The following is an 18,979-nucleotide window of genomic DNA, read 5'->3' as shown; positions in this document are numbered from 1 at the left end:
TTTTGTCCAAGTGAGTTGCCATACTGCCTGCTCAGAAAGTTTATCAGGTGAATTGTTCGTTTGAGCAGGTAGAGGTGACGCATAAACTACAAAAGCTACAGTAGAAAGGTAAGTAAACAAACACCAAATAACTCTAATTGTAATTTACAAAAGCAAACTAGCTGCTGTGTAAAACCTGCCGACTGTAAGCTACTTGGATGGTAAACAAAGCATGCTAATGTAAGCCACCATTTACATTGAGCATGCTAACGTAACGTTAATGATCATTTAATTTGGATGCAATTTTCTCCCTAGTGTGCTGGAAAGCATCTGACTGCATGCCACCAAATCTTTTTGCGTTATATGCGGCAGTAAAATTAGAAAAAGTAGTTTCAAGGTGAAGAACTTCATCACGCAGAACAGCACGTCAGTTACCGCTGCACTTGTTTTTCAATGGATTGTTTTGTTTTTGTTGCTTAATTACGAATGTAGATTTAGTGGCCTTCTCTACAGGTTTATAGGCGCCGATGTCAGAAACACTGGTCAAAATTGACAACCTAAATTCTAATATTTGTTCCATGAAACTGTATTACTTTATTCCGAAGAGTCTCTTGTCTTCATTTTGCAACTTTTTGCTTGGCTGTCCAAACATATTTCATGGTGGGTGTGCTGATGCAGTCTGAGTCTACTCAAGGCATTCAGAATAATTAGTAATAGTGCGGCCTGTTTTTATTTTAATTTTTTTAATCGTTCAGATTTCAAATGCATCTCACACGGTCAGCGAGCTGGACCACAATATAACATCAATATTTGTTCTGCCCTCTGATTAGTTGGTCGGAGAAAGCCAAGTTCAACGATAGCAAGACATGTCTAGCAAGCTGCACAATAATCAGCATCCCTGGTGAGCATGATGTATTTTATTGGGGGGGAAGTTCATGTTTTCAACATGTTATTACTGAAAAATTGAGTCTGAAATGCGCCAGGTGACGCACGGGGTGCAGTTGCGTGCGTCTGTGATTTATTTTGCATTTTTGTATAAGTACTGTTGATGGTTTCTAAAATTGTGACATGAGTTGTTAAGAGGTCGATTTAGTGTAATGTAATGTGTGTCTGTAAAAAAAAAAGTGGTAGAAAATGCAAAACAAACTTTCAGACCATTATGTTTTTCTTCCCACTGAGCTGAAGTCTCAGTGTGCGGATGTTTTGCATGACATGAAAGCTGCTCAAACTCCAAAGTTTTGTTTGACTTTTCGACGCATTTATTTCCAGAGCATTTGGGGTAAACTACAAATGACATAATTGGAGGGCTTTCAACTTTTGAGGTAGGTAGCACGATGCAAATGCAGGACGTAAACAGATGCAGGAAGTAAACAGTAAAAAGTAAACTAAATAATTAAAATAACAGAAAATAGATGGATGGATCAACTGTATAAATAGAAATACTGATCTGTCCTTACATATGGTCAGTAACTGAGTCTTATATCACCTTTTGTATTGTTTACAATTGAGCAAGCATCTTCTCTCCCACTGCATGCTTGTCCAAGTCCGAGTGCTGTATCAACCTTGCAGATCTTATTACTTTGCTGTGGTGCGACTAGATCCAGAGCACGTGTGTTGACCCTAGTCATGTTGTAAGTTCAGGAGTTGAGAGGGATTTTCTTAAGGGAATCTTTGCAGAAGTGTTTGCCCGTGCGTGTGTGCGTGTGTGCGTGTATGTGTGTGCGTTAGTGATTAACGCCAGATGTGCAAGGCTCAGGGTGTTGGCAATACTTTGAGAGGGCCCCACTGTATTTGCTGAAAATGCTCAAGCGACTTCTTCACACATGGCTGACATTAACATCTTCGCTGTTCATCCCCCTGATCCCCCCTAAGGTTAGAAACATTAGGTCAGCCGGAGCAGAAGGATGCTTTAGAAAAAAAGAAAAAAAAAGGAAAAAAAGAGGATGTTGTCCAGCCAAAGCAGGGTGTTGATTTGAATGTCTCCTTCTCCTTCCAGCAGAGGGCGGCAGAGAGCCGTGGAAATTCTGTCCTCGTGTCTGTGGTCACAACTGCAAGGTACTGTACATACTTTTTGCACCCTGAGAGCTTACACAATTGTTATAGTGTTTGGCTGTGCTCCAACCATTACAGGAATTATGGCGTGAATTGTTTAAATACATCTGGAAACTCAGGATGAAGAGCCAACAGCATTTTAAAACGTCTCTACTTTGATGTAAAATATAATATTTTTTATTATACAGTTTAAAGGGAGACAATACGTTTTTTTTTTTTTTAAATCTGTAGTCAAGGAAGCCGATAACAATATTTTGAACCGATATTTGTTTACAGTAAAAACTGTTTGAAAATTTGAATAATACTACAACACTTGGTCAAAATGCCTTTAAGCATTAATTTTTATTAAACAGCCTTTCAGATGTGCAACATCAAGGTTTTTTTCTTTGAATATAACATTTTAACAAAAAGTGCTCCCGGGCTCAGCAACATGTCTTAGAAAGTTTAACAAAAACTTCAACAAATAAATAGCTACCTAAAGTTTTCTACAGTAAATACATTTGTCCAAAATGTCAGTAGAACTAAAATGTTAATATTTCACATAACAAAACCAAAAATAGCATCTCTTAAAAATTAACCGCAAATTTAAATAAATACATAATTTCATGAAGTTTACCAAATTTTAACATCTCTTATCAACCGGCATATATTTTAAAAAGAGTATATGCATATTATTTTTCTTTTATATCATGTACATTGTTAATATTAAATATACTGTAATTTACCACCATTTAATTAGTAGTAAATTCATGTTTATTTAAGTGATCTGTTTCCCCAAAAACGGACTGACTGACCAAACTGTAACATGAATTTGGCTGAAGCTGCAGCCAAATGTGTTCAATTTGCAAAACAGTTCAAGCATCTTTTACAAATGTTTTAATCATGCCAAATATTTTGCTGTAATTGTTATCAAAAACATAGCATCAATAATTCCAACTCTAATTTACATGACTTGAGAAAATAGCAACACAATGTTATGTTAATTATTGTTGCATTTATAACGAAAAGTACAATTTGCTTCATCTGGATGACCTGAATTGGAAAAAAATGGTTAAAAGTTTCCTCGGATATCAGTCCAGTGTGACCGGACAATTTCTCGTCCTTTTTGAACTCTAACTTCTTGAACCTTTCTTCAGTCCTCACCTCCCCTGCATGTCTATCTACCTTTTGTCCCTGTGTGAATATTTCACATTGCTGATGCTGCTGGTGCGTGATACAGAGCACTGAGTGCCCATTGTGTGCGCGCAATGTGGGTGCCTGGTATGCGGCTCTTCGCCGTGTGCTGTGTTGTGACGGCTGCGTTGCCTCTGACGCCAGCCAGCCAGCCGGCTGCCTGTCTGTGCTTTTACACCCAACTGGTGGCACATACCTGTACCCACACACCTAGAAACCTGCTCTGTCTATGCGTCAGCCTGGAAATTTTAGTCACGATAACGCATTTTATTATTATTGTCTTTAAATGGTCTTAAGCAGACAAAGTGGAAAAACACCACCGTATGCTTCAAATATTTTTAGATATATCTATACCACCAACTTTGTATAAAATAATAACAAGCCCCAGCATGCATTGCAATAATGATGCATTGTCACATACAGTTGTGCTTGTAAGTTTACATACCTTGGCTTTCTGAATGATTGGCAATTCTTTGGAAAAATGTGAATGAACAGGGGCCGTCTTATTGTTTTCTTTTTTCTTTTTTGTTTAATAATGGATGATTCTGAAGTGCCTACTGGTTTATTATGAATTCCATTAAAAATAAATTAACATGGTACGCATCTTTATTCTGCCAGGGTTTTGTAAACTTATGAGCACAACTGCAGCTGTCCCCACTCCTCTGATTCTTAATCATTATCGGCCAATATTTTGCATTTCATGCACAGTTTGTGAGTGGCTTTAATAAGACGTTATAAACATTATAGCCGTTGTGCTCACAAGTTTACATAAGCTTTGATAAACTTAAATGTACAAAAGCAAAATCTCAGTGACGCAAAAATGCTATGAATCGTCATCAATATTGAAATGCACATCTCTACTCATGTCTACTTCAACCTCTGAAAATATCAAAACAATTGCCACAGTAATTTGGATTTGATTTATTAATCCTTTTTCTTACCAAACAGCTGTGCTCATAAGTTTACATACCTTTTAGCGTATGTAAATGTATGAGGATATGTAAACTTATGAGGATATGAGCACTTATGAGCACAACTATATATATTTTCCTGTGACCGGCTGCCATAAACAAATTTTGCTAGTTTGTTAGATTACAGTAGCCCAACCCCCCCCCCCCCCCCCCCCCCCCATCTCTGTCTTCATCTAAGTTTCTTAGTTAAGTAGCGATGGCGTTTAAGTGGCATTTTGGGCTACATTGTAAAAGCGGAAATGAAAGAGTGCATTGTCAGTAATAGAAGTAGTGTTTCAATTCATACAACATGGTCAGCAATCATAGGGTTGCTGTCAGATTAATAAGCATGTAAGCAAAGCAAACGTGGTGGTTTATATATTTTTAATATTAATTCTCAGTTATTTTATTCAAACACTATTCTGTCTCATTCGACTCATTTGGTTGATTTTGAAAGTACATTATGCTCTTTTCAAAATTTCCGTGAAGCTTTCAGAGCTAAAATAAAAATATTGTGAATTATTTACTTGCATCATATTTTGTAGTTTTTATTTTCTCACTTTGCAACTCATTTAACCAACGTTTTGTTGTTGTTTTTTGTGGTTATGAACACACTAATTGCAGGCTACTGCATGCCTGACTTCCCTAGGTGGGGCCTGTGCAGCTAATGGGCTTTTCCAAATGTTTGAGCCAAACCATACAAAATAATTTAATAAATATTGCAATTTAGCCAGATTAATGATTGTGTTAAAGCAAATACACTATTCTGTTTGGATTATTTGCTGTGCTGTTTGCATTGTATTGAAAGTGCAAGACTGAATTAGAAGATTCTGAAAGTGCGTCCTCTAAAACACAGCGGAAGGCCAGACAATATTGCAGCGGGCCGTGGTGTAATCCTCGGTATTTAGTGTCTTCTCTAGTGCTGCCGAGGTGAAAAGTTGAACCTGGTGTTGACCCTCTCTTGAGAGAGGGCTTAGCTCTGAAGTCAGGCGCAGGCCAAAGGCACATGCAGGATATTCTCAAGTTCCTCTTTCCCTCCCTTGAGTGCCCCCCCTCCACCGCCGCCTTCCCTTCCCACACGGAAACAATTAGCATCTGTGATAAGACGTTGTACATATTTCCATCAGTTTATCTCTTGTGCTTTGTTTGTTTGTTTTTTTTCTCCATCGTGATGAGCGTCTCATGTCCTCGTGCCACGGCGCTGCTCATCAACTTCTCATCTCAGTGCAAGGGTGGCACGGAGCAAAAGAAGCCGTGCGTTTATCCACAATTTGAGCTGAATTTCAGATCAACAGATATGGGCGACTACTACATATAAAAATAGACAAAACAAGTCAAACAAAGCATAGGCACTATGACAGACGTTAGGATTGACGTTTAGGGATAATTTGCTAAAGAAACGTTTGTTCTGTAAGTCTTCATTAGTATGGGATGGTGTTTCTAAAAATGCTTATGGGCTTAATGGGGTCTTTATAGGGTGTTGTTCAAAGTATGACCTCACTTTACTATTTGAACAAATAGTTTTTTGGCAGTGTGAAATTTGTTTTTTTTGCAAAGTGAGTGCATTTTTGTGTTCGAAAATGCAAAGTGGCTGTTGACAAAGCCTCAGCCTACCCAAATGTGTGTAATATTTTAATGTGGTCAAAATGGGCATGACATAGATCACATATTGAATTAATATAAATAATATAACAGTTTACCAAAAACACTTGGTGAATTTTTTCCCCCTCCATTTTATTTATTTATTTTTTCATTTGTGTGTGCGTGTCAGGTTAACGGCTGTTAAAGCAATATGACCTAGAATTCCAAATCGGAGCTAAATCTGACATTCTTCCAGTCCAGTGGAGCAGGAGAATACAGGGCCGAAAGATACGAGTCCGACAGTAGATGTTGAGTCGCGCTGGAATATGTTCTCCATCTGTTTTAGTTTTCCAGTGGTTGTGATAACCTGAGCATGACCCCTGATTGGTCTAATCTCACCCTCATCGTCTCGAGCCGGTCAGCTGACAGAACGTTGCGCTGCGATTGGTGTGTTCATTGCAAAGGAAAGGAAAATGGTTTAGCATTGTGTGGGGATGCCTGTTAGCCAAGTTTAGTCTGATGTCCAAACCGCAAAAAAAAAAAAGCGCAATACACAGTGATGGAATGTTTCGGGTGAGAATTAAAGGAGCCGAACTGTGAATGTTGACTTTCTCTGGCAAGAAGCCTATGTAATATTTCTGGCTCTGTTCCTCTGTGTTATATGTACAAACATAACTGACCTCAGTTAATGAATCTATTCATAGTTTACAGCAGCAGTTTTTGGAACATCTGTGAACATTCATTTATACACTCTTTGGTAAACGCATGTTAAAGTGTAGCGCTTTAAAGACTCCATTTTGTTGATGGGAAGACGCTCAATGACTTTTTTTTTTTTAAGGCCCATGACAATTCAATGTCCAGTGTAGTAGCTGCTTTGGGCGGTCTGTTTGGAGGGTTTTAGTTTAGCCAGATTAGATCAGAGGACCACTCTGTTTGTTTATTTTTGATTTGGGAGGGACCCACAGTCCCAGAGGGATACCCCCTCCCTCTCTCGACTACCACTCTGCTGTCCCTCCCCAGGATTCCTCCTCAGGGCACAGTCGACTGGAGCCCCCCTGACCTCGCTGTCACCCCTTCTAAACCACGTTAGCCAACATATCCTGGGAACAGAAAAGCAAATGAAGGGAGACTCTTCGGTGTCTTAGTGTCCACCCAACTAAATCACAACCAGATCCGTTTATATGGGGGTGCAGGCAGTGCCACCCAGGTAGGCAACCCCCTGGCTCTGGTCAGTCTTAGAAGAGGTTCATCCCTGCAGGTTGACCTCACTTTCATCTGTTTGTAGGTCTTCAATCTTCTCTTGCACCCAGCAATGCTGGATTGGTAAGGTATCAGGTGGACAAGCCATCTTAGTTTGTTGCAACAGCAGGCTTTTGGGCATTTGTTGTCTGCCAGTGTATTTTTGTAGTAGTGCAAAAAAACACAAGCTTGGTGGACGGGGTTATGATGGGACATGGGAAACAATTTGAATTGATCACCTTTTTGTACCAACAAAATACAAATCTCAAAGGCCCATCATTTTTTTTCACTGACTCAAAAGTCCACTAAGGGTAATAAAACAGTAATATTCTAAACGAAATGTTGTTTACACTCACAACAACATAAAAAAAAAAGTACTATTTTAATATTTCTGTCCTATTATTCAGGGGGTTCACACTTCAACCATATAATAAATAATAGCAATAATACATAACCAAATGATGTCTGTGAAGAACACAGTAAGTTAGCAACATTTACACAATCAACGCATCACTTCAATGCTCCTATTCTGAAAGACAGACCGCACCACCGATTACCTCGGTTTCACTGATTTATACATTAACTTTTCACATGAAATTACCATCGTGTGTAAACACTCTAACAATGTATTCTGGTGAAACAAGTATGGCTAAAGCTAACAAGGCACTTAAAGTAGGCCAAACTTGTGTCTCTACACACATTGTCATTGATATGCACAGCAACTCAAAACATGAAGGCGCTTATACACTGCGGGGTAGGACATAGAACGGCAACATATTTGACACAATTACATCCGAGAGCTCTGGCTTTGCTTATGAGAAGGAGACGAGATACAATTGACGAATTTGTGGCTCTGATATATTTTAATTCAAGCATACATTTTTATTGTTATTTATTTATTTTTATTGTTATTAATGCTAAAATCACAGTTCTACCATTTCAACCAACCTGTTATATTTAAAGTAGTGCCATTCATCACTCTATTTTCAATAACGTGTCCAACTCAGTCAAAATCTTGCTGTTGTCACTCTGAAATCACTCTGCCACATCGATGCATCAAGCACACTGCAAGTGCCCACCTCAACATGACGCTGTGCTGTGGCTGCACATGCACACTGAATGGCTTTGTCATCCGCACGCTGTTTGCGAAAGTAGCGAATGTTGATTTCTCGTCAGGGCCCGTTATCTCTATAAAGCCTGAACCATGAAATATAAAAAAAAAAATCTGATTATTTTTAAATAGAGTATTTATTGGTCCATTTGACAAGAATAACGAACATCCGTCACCTTGAGAAGAAGTGGGTCTTTTTCTTTGTTTGTCCTTCAGTTCTTTGCAGCCCAGGTCGGTTCTGAACAGCCAAGTCCTATTAGATAGAGCAAATTCCTGCCGTCTTGTACTGATGTGTGGATTTTTTGCTAGAACAGACGATTGGACATTAATGGATATCTCCCGGTATGTTTTCAGTTTGTTTTTGTTTGTTTATTATTTATTGTTTATTATCATTATTTATTTATTTTTTAAACTGATTTAAGAATGCTAAAAATATATACTATAGAGTATGGTTTTGGTACCTATTAGTTTTACAGTATTGTGACTAGAGGTGTTAAAAAAAATTGATTCGGCAATGTATCACGATATTACAGAGCACAATTCTCAAATCGATTTGATATGCAGCCGAATCGATTTTCAAACATCAATTTTTTATGGGAATATTCAGCAAAACGTCTTACTTAGGGTTAGGTTTCACACATTAAGCATGGAAGAATGTTATATTAATGGAACATTAAACCTTAGCATTTTATTTCAGTGCTGTTCAAACATGAAACAGACTGCAACCTGTTTGTTAAATGCAGTGGCTCAGTTATAACCTTAATTTTCAGATAAATAAATACATTTTCATACAAATCTTACAGTGTACATGTACAAGTTTACTGATTAGTATTTTCAAAATTTGAGTAAAAAAAAAATCACAATAAACCATTTATAGATTCGCATCGGGATTAATCGGTATCGAATCGTGACCTATGAATCGTGATACAAATCGAATCGCCAAGTACTGGGCAATTCACACCCCTAATTGTGACGTGTATGTATGTATGTATGTAAATATATATATATATATATATATATATATATTGATAGATAGATAGATATACAAATCATAACATATCCATTTGTATAGTCTTGTGGTCCCATAACTCTAATATTTCTCCTATATTCCAATTTGCATAAACACACACACATGCACTCACGTACACACACACGCAGCTGACCTCTTCTTCATCTCCCATAAGGCCTTGGGGTGAGGCAGCCTGGCACCAGACAGTTATTCAAACCCTCAGGCAGCTTCACAACAGGTCAGAGAGAGATGAGAGGAGGTGGTGAGAGTTGCAAATGCATGCATGTAATTGTTTACAGAAAACATATGCCTGAGCTAATAAAGTCAAATATTTGAATATTCAGTGGGTGTTGAGCATTTTGCACACATTAGTCAAAGAAACTCGTTTTGTCCTTATTTCTCTTTTGATTTCTTAGAACCCATCCCTTAAAAACAACAAAGTACGGTATTCACTTATAAATTAATTTGTATTCTATTATGTTTCATTTTATTTTAATCCCATGAAATAGGTAATAAAAGAAGGGGTACACTATGATTGGATTAAAAGTTGTCTTTGTAAACATTGTGGCCCATATCTTTGACACGCCTCCTTTCTCTTCTTAAAGAAAGTCTCTTTATAACAAGAATGCCTTGAGATGAAGGTTTCTCTTAGAATAGGACATCGAACGGGTTGGTAGACTTTGGAGTCTTTGTTAAGCATTTGGGTCTGTGTTTTGTGTTGGTTTTGTTCTTCTAAATCCTCGGTTTGTGTTTGTCTCCTGGCTCTGCTCTGAGAGATTACAGACAAAGGTTTGAACAGCTATGAAGACGTAATTTCAGCCGTTTTAATGTTTCTTTGAATAGTAATTAATTCTTTGTATCAATAAATGACACTGGTTTGAATGTTTGCTCTTGAAAGGAGTATTGGGAGAGCTTTTTTTGTTACAGTCAGCTTCAGGCTTGTTCTGGCTTTATGGTATGATAGTATATTATATTGGACAAGTGATGTCAGCACAGCATGCCAACAGAGATGAGCCATATCACAAGAGGCATCATCGGAAATCTGAGTTGTGCCCATTAGGCTGAGAGCGAGGCAGCGTCGAAGTCAGTACTCAGAGAGACTTAGGGGAAGACACAGAACGGTTTGTTCCACAACAGACTGACGGACCTTTTTAGCCTTATCTTCCTGAGCTACTCTTACAGAAAACCAAGAAGAGAAGGCGAAAGAATGCTCTAGTCTTTCTATCCTAATTCTCTTTCTCCAGTTTGCCTGTCTTTCCTTATTATTCCTCTATATTCATCGACCTTCTTCATACTTCCACGCCTTCCATTGTCTCCTCTCCCCAGTATTTACTTTGATGGTTTTATTGCTCATGACTTCCTTCTCCTACTATTGTCTTATCCTTCATCAGCTCCATGTAGCGTTCTTTTTACATTTCTTTCCTAAGGGAGAGAGAGCGATGTATGAGCTTTCACCAGTTTCAGCTGCAGTCTGGTGTTTTGTATATGAAGTCTATGAAGAACTCATTCAAATCGATCCTGTTTCCTATCTATCTGCAAGACAGATTATCTGGAGGGTAAACCCAGTCTCTCTTGCAAGAACATCTCATTTGCATTTGTTTACACATGTCACTCTCTGCACATTTGAATTTTTTTTGTGCATGGGGAAGTGTTTGGTGCAGCCCCTCATTCCGATCGTGATCCACTCACGCAACGGTATTTGCTTGTGATGACACTGTGAATCTTCACTCTTTTCCTCTGACAGAATGAAACGGATGGATAATTAGATATCAAAGGGAGGCAGGCAGGGTGTGGCGAGGCGCGCAGGCTTCTACGATGGTAAAGCACTTATTAATGAGATAGGCCTTATCTGCTCTCCTCCCAGGAATTCTGCCTTTGATCGGCCCCGACTCTGGACTTAATACATTTTTGATTGATAGGCCGAGATGACACAGAGGGGCGGTGTGGATGGGATAGAAGGGTGGAGAGATGTGTGTGTGTGCGTCTGTGTGAGTATGCACGTGGAAGAAGGAGGGGCAAAGCTCAGATGCAACTGTAAAGATGCCCTTCACATGCTTAAATAACTTACGAGAATAATACTTGGCCTTATGAGATGAGATATATGAATACTAGCTGGCACAACTTGCGTATATTAATCTCGGATATACGTATACAGGCGCACACCTTCACGTTGGTCTCCACATCCAAACATAAATCCAATAAGACAACCTCAACAGACAGGCCTACTCCGTCACCTTAACCCCATCTATAACTCACGCAGTGGGCAGCAGAAAATCCTTCCTTAAGACAGAACAGGCACCAGGCAGGCCTGTGGAAGGCGACTGAGATAAGGACCTATCCTTGCCTGGAGATGAGTTATTGCCCACCCAAGAGGATGTGGCTAGCAACAACCTACTCGCACACGTTGCTCGGCTCGCAAGATTGCTATTCCCGGTGTTCATGAGGCAGTGGGCGACCTCATGGACAGAGATAACTGCCCCATTTGCAAAAAGCACCTTGACCAGAGGAGAATGAGGCTGCGCATACCGAAAGTTATACAAATCATCAAAGGAGACTGAGCAGAAGCATTACAGTTGGGTGTCACCTTCTTATGTGTCTCTGTCAGCGTAAGACGTTGGGTAAATGAAAGAAGATACAACCGCATTTCTGTCAACTGCACGTCGACTCTCATTTATTACCATGCCAACAAGGAGGCGGGATTAAACTCCCCTCCACTCGACACCACACCAACTGGGCAAATCGATCAATGTGACAGGTACATTTTGGTTGTCCGAATCAATCACACAAACAAAACCAGCAGAAAGAGAATGTTCTTGTGTTTTTCCGAGTCAGCAGAAAACGGCCCGCGGGCTGCATGTGGTACCTACACTTGCTCAATGCGTCCTGTGAGTACACAGCAAATAGGTCAGTGGCAAATTTCCAGTGTTTGATCAAATATGCAGTAAGCAGTTATCTTGACACGGGATAAAAAGTTACCTTGTCAGAGAAAAATTTCTTGAGCGTTGGGGTAGATGTTAGGCGTAACCTGAATAGCACTACCTTGTGTTAAATTGACCACACCTTCATTTCCAGTGAAGAAAATTTACCAGCGCGCTGTGTTACATTTCAATAGCGATACATCCGTTCCTTTTATCAAGGTGGCGTGGCTCAGTGGTAGAGTGGTCATCTCGCAACCCTAAGCGCGTGGGTTCAATCCCAGGCTAGTGTGACTTATGTCAAAGTATCCTCGAGCACCATACTGAACCCTCAGAACTCCTGAAGCTGTGTCATCAGCAGTCAAAATGTAAAGCACTTTATAAATGAAGTACCATTTAGTAAAGTGTAATTTGAGTCAAAATTTTAACACTGACACTAGTGCAATACACTCATACGTGTTTAAACACCAGAGTTAAGTGTAGTTTGGCAGAATTAAATGTTTAACCCTAACACTAGTATAGAGTCCTTTCACCACTACTCATTGTTTAGCAGTGTAGATTTTTAACACTATACAGTGTTGGAGTAACACTGGTTAAGTGTGAAAAAATTAACATTTTGAAAAGTGTAAGATTTACACTCATTTGGTGTGGACACATATAAATAATTTTCTAGTGTTAGATTTAACACTCATTGTTAATCTAACACTGGCTATTTTGCTGTGTAGGTCAATGCCACGTGAATTCGGTTCGACAGAGTGGAAGGATCTGAAAACTGGTGAGCAGTCTGTGAGACTTTGAACCAGTCTGCATGGTAATCTGTGGTGTGTGATGGCTGTGCACGCATGACATACACGGTTGTTCTCTTATTCTGTCTTATTCCGTTGCGGTGAGTTGTGGTGGGCAGACATGGCCTTGAATGTCAAACATTTTGAGAGCTATAAAGAATGACCCGACAACAATCTCCAGAAGGCATAAGTGAAGGTCAAGAACATGAACGAAAGTACAGATGTACAAGTAAATTCAAACTTGCAAGAAAAATGGGAATAACAAACTGGAATTTGCTAAAAGGTAGACAAGCCCCCCCCCCCCCCCCCCAAAATACTGTGACTCGGTTTTATGGACTGATGAGACAAAGATCAGTCTTTAATTAAGTGATAGAAATGCCAAATTTGGGAGAAGGATAGCTCATGACCCAGTTTGATTTTCCGTTTTTGCCAGGATTTTTTACTTAGGTGCATCTCTAGTCGCAATGCACATTTTGTGCCTCTGCTATTAATTTCTGAACTATTAACCTTTGTTAACCATGCTATGTGACAAAAAATATATAATTAATGCCTAGCCCTGGGTTTGCATTGTTAATGTGAGAAACTTTCTGTGCCAGTAGTCTAAAGAAGACTGGAAATGCACACATTGAAGTTTTCACTTTACATGCAGGACCTCACTAATGTTAGTCACACTATGGCTTCATAGGGAAATGGCCCTCCATACGGGTGGGGTGGGAAGTAAGGCAAGAGGAGGGGGGGGGGGTTAGATGATAAGGGCGGCAAAGACTGATAGAGCGAGAGCAAATCATGTAGAGGAAGAAAATGATTAAAAACAGCAATCACCCATTGGAGACTGATAAACCAACTCGTCGTTAATTGGAAGCGTGCAACTCGTGGGGATATAGTCGGATTAGGTTTGTCTCTGCTGTCTCTCCTTTGCTTCTCTTTCCTTGTCTGTTGACGTATACATTGTAAAGATCCATTCTAATATTGAAGTTAAAAATTGCAGAAAATAGATCAATTGCATCATATTTGCCAGTCACTGCAGAGCAATGTAAACTTTTATATAAGTTTGTGGCTGTTCATCTAAAACTAACTCAGAAGAAGAAAACAGTGTTTGTCAAAGAAAAGAAAAAAAGAGGATGCAAGCCACAGATCAAGAGACAAAAACTGGTGAGGCAGTTTTGAGTGATCTAAGCTTTTGGGGCTTATAAGAGATGAAAGATGGGTGGTGGCCATAAACAAAGGGCTGACAGCCCACACATCACCCGGGCAGGTCTAGCTTGTGCTGCCCAGATAAAGCAAGGCTTCTGCCGCCTGTATCAATACCATCCATCATCCATCTTTGTCTGCTTTTCCATGTTCTAATTCACCCTCAGATCAGCTCTCTTCGGCTACACCTGCCCCTCTGCCAGCTGTGTTCACAGTGCACATTTATACTGTCATCTTGCCCACAAAGAATTTAATGCAGCTGCATTTCTGTTTCTGATGGCTTTTTTTTGCATTTGCTCATCAATAGAAAACATTTTTAAATAACTAGTAGGTCTAATTCCATTGACCATCTCCAGAATGTTGATGTTATGGCAGTTACAGTATGTGATTTGGAAGGAGCATTAATCATTTTAGTGTGCAGTGTCTTTTGTGACTTTCAGCTGTTGGTACATTATTATTTTTTCTTAAACAGCTAAATCAACAGTGGTGATGGGGTACTTGAGAGTAATTTTGTTTTGTGATATACAGATAGTCCTCGGTTTATGACAATCTCAACCTATGGTGTTTTCTTGGTTACGAACCTCTGTTACCTGATTACTTGCTTTTAAAGGTAACTTTAGTTACATCTGATTGCTTGATAACTCTGCTTTACTAAATTGGAAGTGCATTTTTAACAGTGATGTTTAAGATATATATATTTTTTAAATTCTGTCTATGTAATGTACACACTAAATGTAGTGCACTCAAAATTACCCACAATGCACTTGCAAAGGTAGTACACATCGATGGTTACTTAACAGGTTAAAGGGATACTTGACTCATTTAGCCATTTTCAATAGTAAAAAGTTTTTGTCCAGAATTAATTTGATAACTTTTTTTTAAAATAATTTTTCATGTACCGTACAATTAATAGCTTAAAAAAAAAAAAATTCCACATGCTGTCGACTGAAGATGACGTCACATGTGCTGCAGAAATAGGTAATGACTAATCACGGCTCACCTGTTTTCTGGGCTTGGTCAGCAAAATGAGCCATGATAGGTCGTTACCTATTTCCTCAGCACAGGCGACGTCCTCTTCAGTCGACAGCAAGTGGGAAAATGTGTTTTAAAGGTATTAATTGCACATGAAAAATACTGAAGTAAGCAAATTAATTCTGGACAAAATATTAACTTTTTACTGCTGAAAATGGCTCAACGAGTCAAGTATCCCTTTAATATAGACCACAAAACATTGTGAACAGTAAATCAAAATCGCACAAGCAAGTGACAGCACAAGTGTGAGCATCAACGCGCTACATTGTGTCTATACCACAGAAATAATTCATTCTAATTGAAAATATGTACTACTAAGGAAGTAAAATAGTGTTTAAAACGTTTTTAATAACAATATATTGTCTGAGATCTTAATGTGCTTGTGCGTTTTTGTGTGTGTGTGTGTGTGGGGGGGGGGGGGGGGGGGTTTCCCCCCAAAAAGTAATGGACAGACTTCACTTTTTCTAGACTTCATTTAACATGAATATTTTTTTTAGGAAAATATTTTTGTCTAACAATTTAATTAATATTGTAATGGCAAACCTTATGGTTTATAATGTGCATTGTTTAAAAATGTACAAATTTGAGGACATCCTGCAGTTACACAATCTGTTTGGACTTTCTCTTTCAGCTTGACACACACTGCTATGATCCTCCGTTTTTTTTTTTTTTTTTTGCTTTATTTGACATTGGGTTTTTGAAGCTAGATAACACTTTGCCGACAGCATAGAGTGTGTAACAAACCTTAATGTATTTAGCTGACACAAACTCAAAAAATATTGACCTTTATTTCCAGCTTCAAAATGCAAAACTCTCTCCTTCTTCCACGGTTGTTTATGTGGTATAATATGGACACGCGAGTTATCAACGTTCTGAAAATGTGAAGCAAATTTGAAGTTGAAGACAACCACAATTCCTCACTTCAAACTGTAAACACTAGTATTCCCCTAGGTGTTTCCTAGTTGAAATTCAATAAATATCAATACATAAAGTAACGTTTAATAATGCGAGTTAGATAAGTAACTGTAGTTTTATTACTTGGTCAGGAAAAGTAATGCGTAAGGTTAGTCATTACTGGGAAACATGCACATTTTGTCGGTAACATGTTACTCCATCATGGAACCTCATGCAGCGAACTAGTTTGCTCTCCTGACAATTTTAAAAGTTTAAAAAACTGTTCTCTTTTTCAGTAGTTTTTTATTGTTTATATTTTATTTGATTGTTTGGAGGAATGGATGTTTTATATTTATAGGCTCAAAATGTTTTGGTTGCAAATATTTCATTATGACTATTTTGCTGTCTTAGCAACATAACCATGTGCGTTGTAATTTAAACAGAGGGCCGCCTGTAGTATCATGTCAGAAAAAGTTAGGGTACTGAACGGAACTCTGGCAAAGTTTCACTTTTAAAAACTACCTGACATAAAACTAAACCATGAATATTTGTTCCCACAAAGTAATCCTCATCAAGCCACCATTGTTCTCTCATCAAGCTGAGTTTTGTGTCAGCACGTCTGTCTTTTCTTTGTTGCTTCATGAGGAATGGATATTATGCAAATGGCGATGGGCACTCTGAAGGCAAAATGTTGACATCTCTCATCCCTGCAGCCCCTAAATACACACGCACGCACGCACGCACGCACGCACACACACACACACACACACACACACCATGCAAACACCATCCAGACTGCTTTGTTTTGGCCCATTTGGGGGTCTGTCTTTTGGCTGTCTCTCAAGCACACTTTAACAATCGTAGTCATACAGCCTTTCATCTATCCATTTTAGCCCATGTCAGACCACCTGCACAGGTGTTGAGACTAGAGAATGCTGTCATACATTGCAACAATTAATGCTGGGTTATCTTACATGGAATGAAACAGAGCAGAGGAAGTAAAAATTGACTTATTTTTCAAATGTGCTTTGATGATCTGCCTTTCGGCAATGCCACTTCTTCACCGGCACTCCTATTAAATACAAGGGTGATTAGTGGAAGGCAAGGGACAGTTTTATTTAAGCAAATACTTTTTTTTGTCTTCAAAGAGTCTGAACATTTAGTGTAGATTGTTTATTACAGCAGAAACTTTTCTTCTTGCAGGATTTTTTAATTTGTCCTGTACATTCAGTTCCACCAATCAGGGAACTTAAGCGATAGCATGGAGAATATTGACTGAGGAGAGCAGGACAGCAAGGGACATGGTTCAACAAGAGTAGGAATTAAAATGAATAAAAGCCAAGAAATGTGGAAATGGGCTATCATTTTTGTAATTAATAAAGTGCAGATATCCCTTTCGTTCTATGCTGGGGACCCAGAAGGTTCATGTTCTCACACTAAGTGAGAGTGGGCAAAACCAGCAAACATAATGATTGTTAATTAGTCTGTCCCACAACTCAGCTTTAGGTTGTAGCTTTGGGAAATATCGTTTCTGAGCATCCCTTCATGTTACCAAGTGCATCCTTTTGTATGCACCAGTATGACCGAGCCTAATGGTTACACATTCAACTCTAATGACAGATGGGTTTGAATTTTTTTGTGGTGATCTGGCTGGCAAATTTCTGAAGATTCAATTAAGTTTTAAGGTTGGCTTCATTAAAATTGGTCTCATCCTATTTAAAGACTTTGTATTTAATTCATCTCAAGTAAATATGATAATTGAATAGAAATATCTGAAACAACGGTAAGGGATATTGACCATGAATTTTGAACATAAACTCAACATAACATTCAACCATTTTCTATCAGGCTAATACAAACAGATTAGTGCCATTTTAAAGTGCAACCATAAGGCTGCATTTTTAGTTGACAATATTCGCAAGGCTTCACCTCACAAATTTAAGTCTGTTATATAAAAATAAAAATAAATAGAAATCAGGCACTTTCAATGTCTTGAAATCGTCACCCTCTTAAAATGATTGCCTAAGTATTTTTTTGTTTTTTGCCAAGATCATCTCCTTATGATGCAAACGGTTCATTTTTTTGTGTTCCCTGACAAATCTGAAAAAAATTACTTGGGCGATTATTCGAAATATATTAGTTTTACATTTAGGCTCATTTTTGAATAGCAAAAACCCCATTATATTCTTGACCAAAAGTAAATAGCTTAAAAATAAAAACTCCTCCATCAAAAATGATAAAAAATAAAATAAACATACAGTAACAAAAACAGAAACCGTCCCAATATCTTTTTTAAAGTCTAACCAATATGCTGAGTGAAAATCACCATGGAAATATAAACCATAGCAATGTGACAAACATTTGAGTACGGTCAATAACAAATCAAATGGCCTCACAATATAAAAGTATTATCCTAAGTTTTTTTTCCTATTATTTCAGTTATTTACTCAGGTAAACTAGTCTAATGTTTTGGTGCGTCGTCATCACTCATTGCCACCAGTGTTATTGATGTGCCAGGATTTAGGGCACTGACATAGTAAAATGTGATTAAGCAATAAATATAATTTTTGTTATTATCTACATTAACACGATTAAGTCTCAATACAGTTTGCCGCAGTTGTTAAAATATATTTATTTATTTATCTATTTTTTTATGGTGGTGACAGTTTGACCCGCTTGAACATACTTATAATATAATTTCCACTAAATCTTATAGAATGTTTTGTTTCTGCAACAGAGCTACTAACATAAATGTTAGGCATACATTATAAAGTATATGAATAGTCTGAACTGTATTTGTTTTTTGTTTTTTTTATACTTGGTATCCTGACTTATAAATAATATAAATAAATATTACTTGTAAGAGAAAGCTGTGATTTATGACTAATAATAATAGTAATACATCATTGTTCATATTTACCAGTAATCAATTGTTGTTGTTGTTGTTTTTTTAAATAAACTATAAGTGTGGTTTTCCTTCCACCATTCACACACCTCCTTCCATTGTTATTGTGAATTCACTCTATAGCGGATTTTCATTTGTGACCATGACTTTATAGTTTTACCTC

At 38.1% G+C, this 18,979-nt stretch overlaps 1 long non-coding RNA gene across 4 annotated transcripts in view; it reads left to right on the top strand.

Annotated features, from left to right (window-relative positions):
• Positions 1-18,979, top strand: part of LOC147166857 (uncharacterized) — a 65,084-nt gene continuing 46,105 nt past the window's right edge. For 2 of the 4 annotated variants that reach the window (XR_015096345.1, XR_015096348.1), the window contains exons 1-3: positions 1-108; positions 810-880; positions 1,976-2,034. This is a non-coding gene — a long non-coding RNA (uncharacterized LOC147166857). Of the gene's footprint in view, positions 109-809; positions 881-1,248; positions 1,302-1,975; positions 2,035-6,755; positions 7,083-18,979 lie in introns of those variants that run through there. The other 2 variants (XR_015096347.1, XR_015096346.1) reach the window with 2 other exon arrangements.

Source organism: Leptonotus elevatus, chromosome 10 (genome assembly GCF_054856555.1).
Source record: "Leptonotus elevatus isolate MCC_2025b chromosome 10, RoL_Lele_1.0, whole genome shotgun sequence".
NCBI lineage: Eukaryota > Metazoa > Chordata > Actinopteri > Syngnathiformes > Syngnathidae > Leptonotus > Leptonotus elevatus.
The sequence above is the reverse complement of the archived record's forward strand: the minus strand, read 5'-3'. Positions and strand labels throughout refer to the sequence as shown.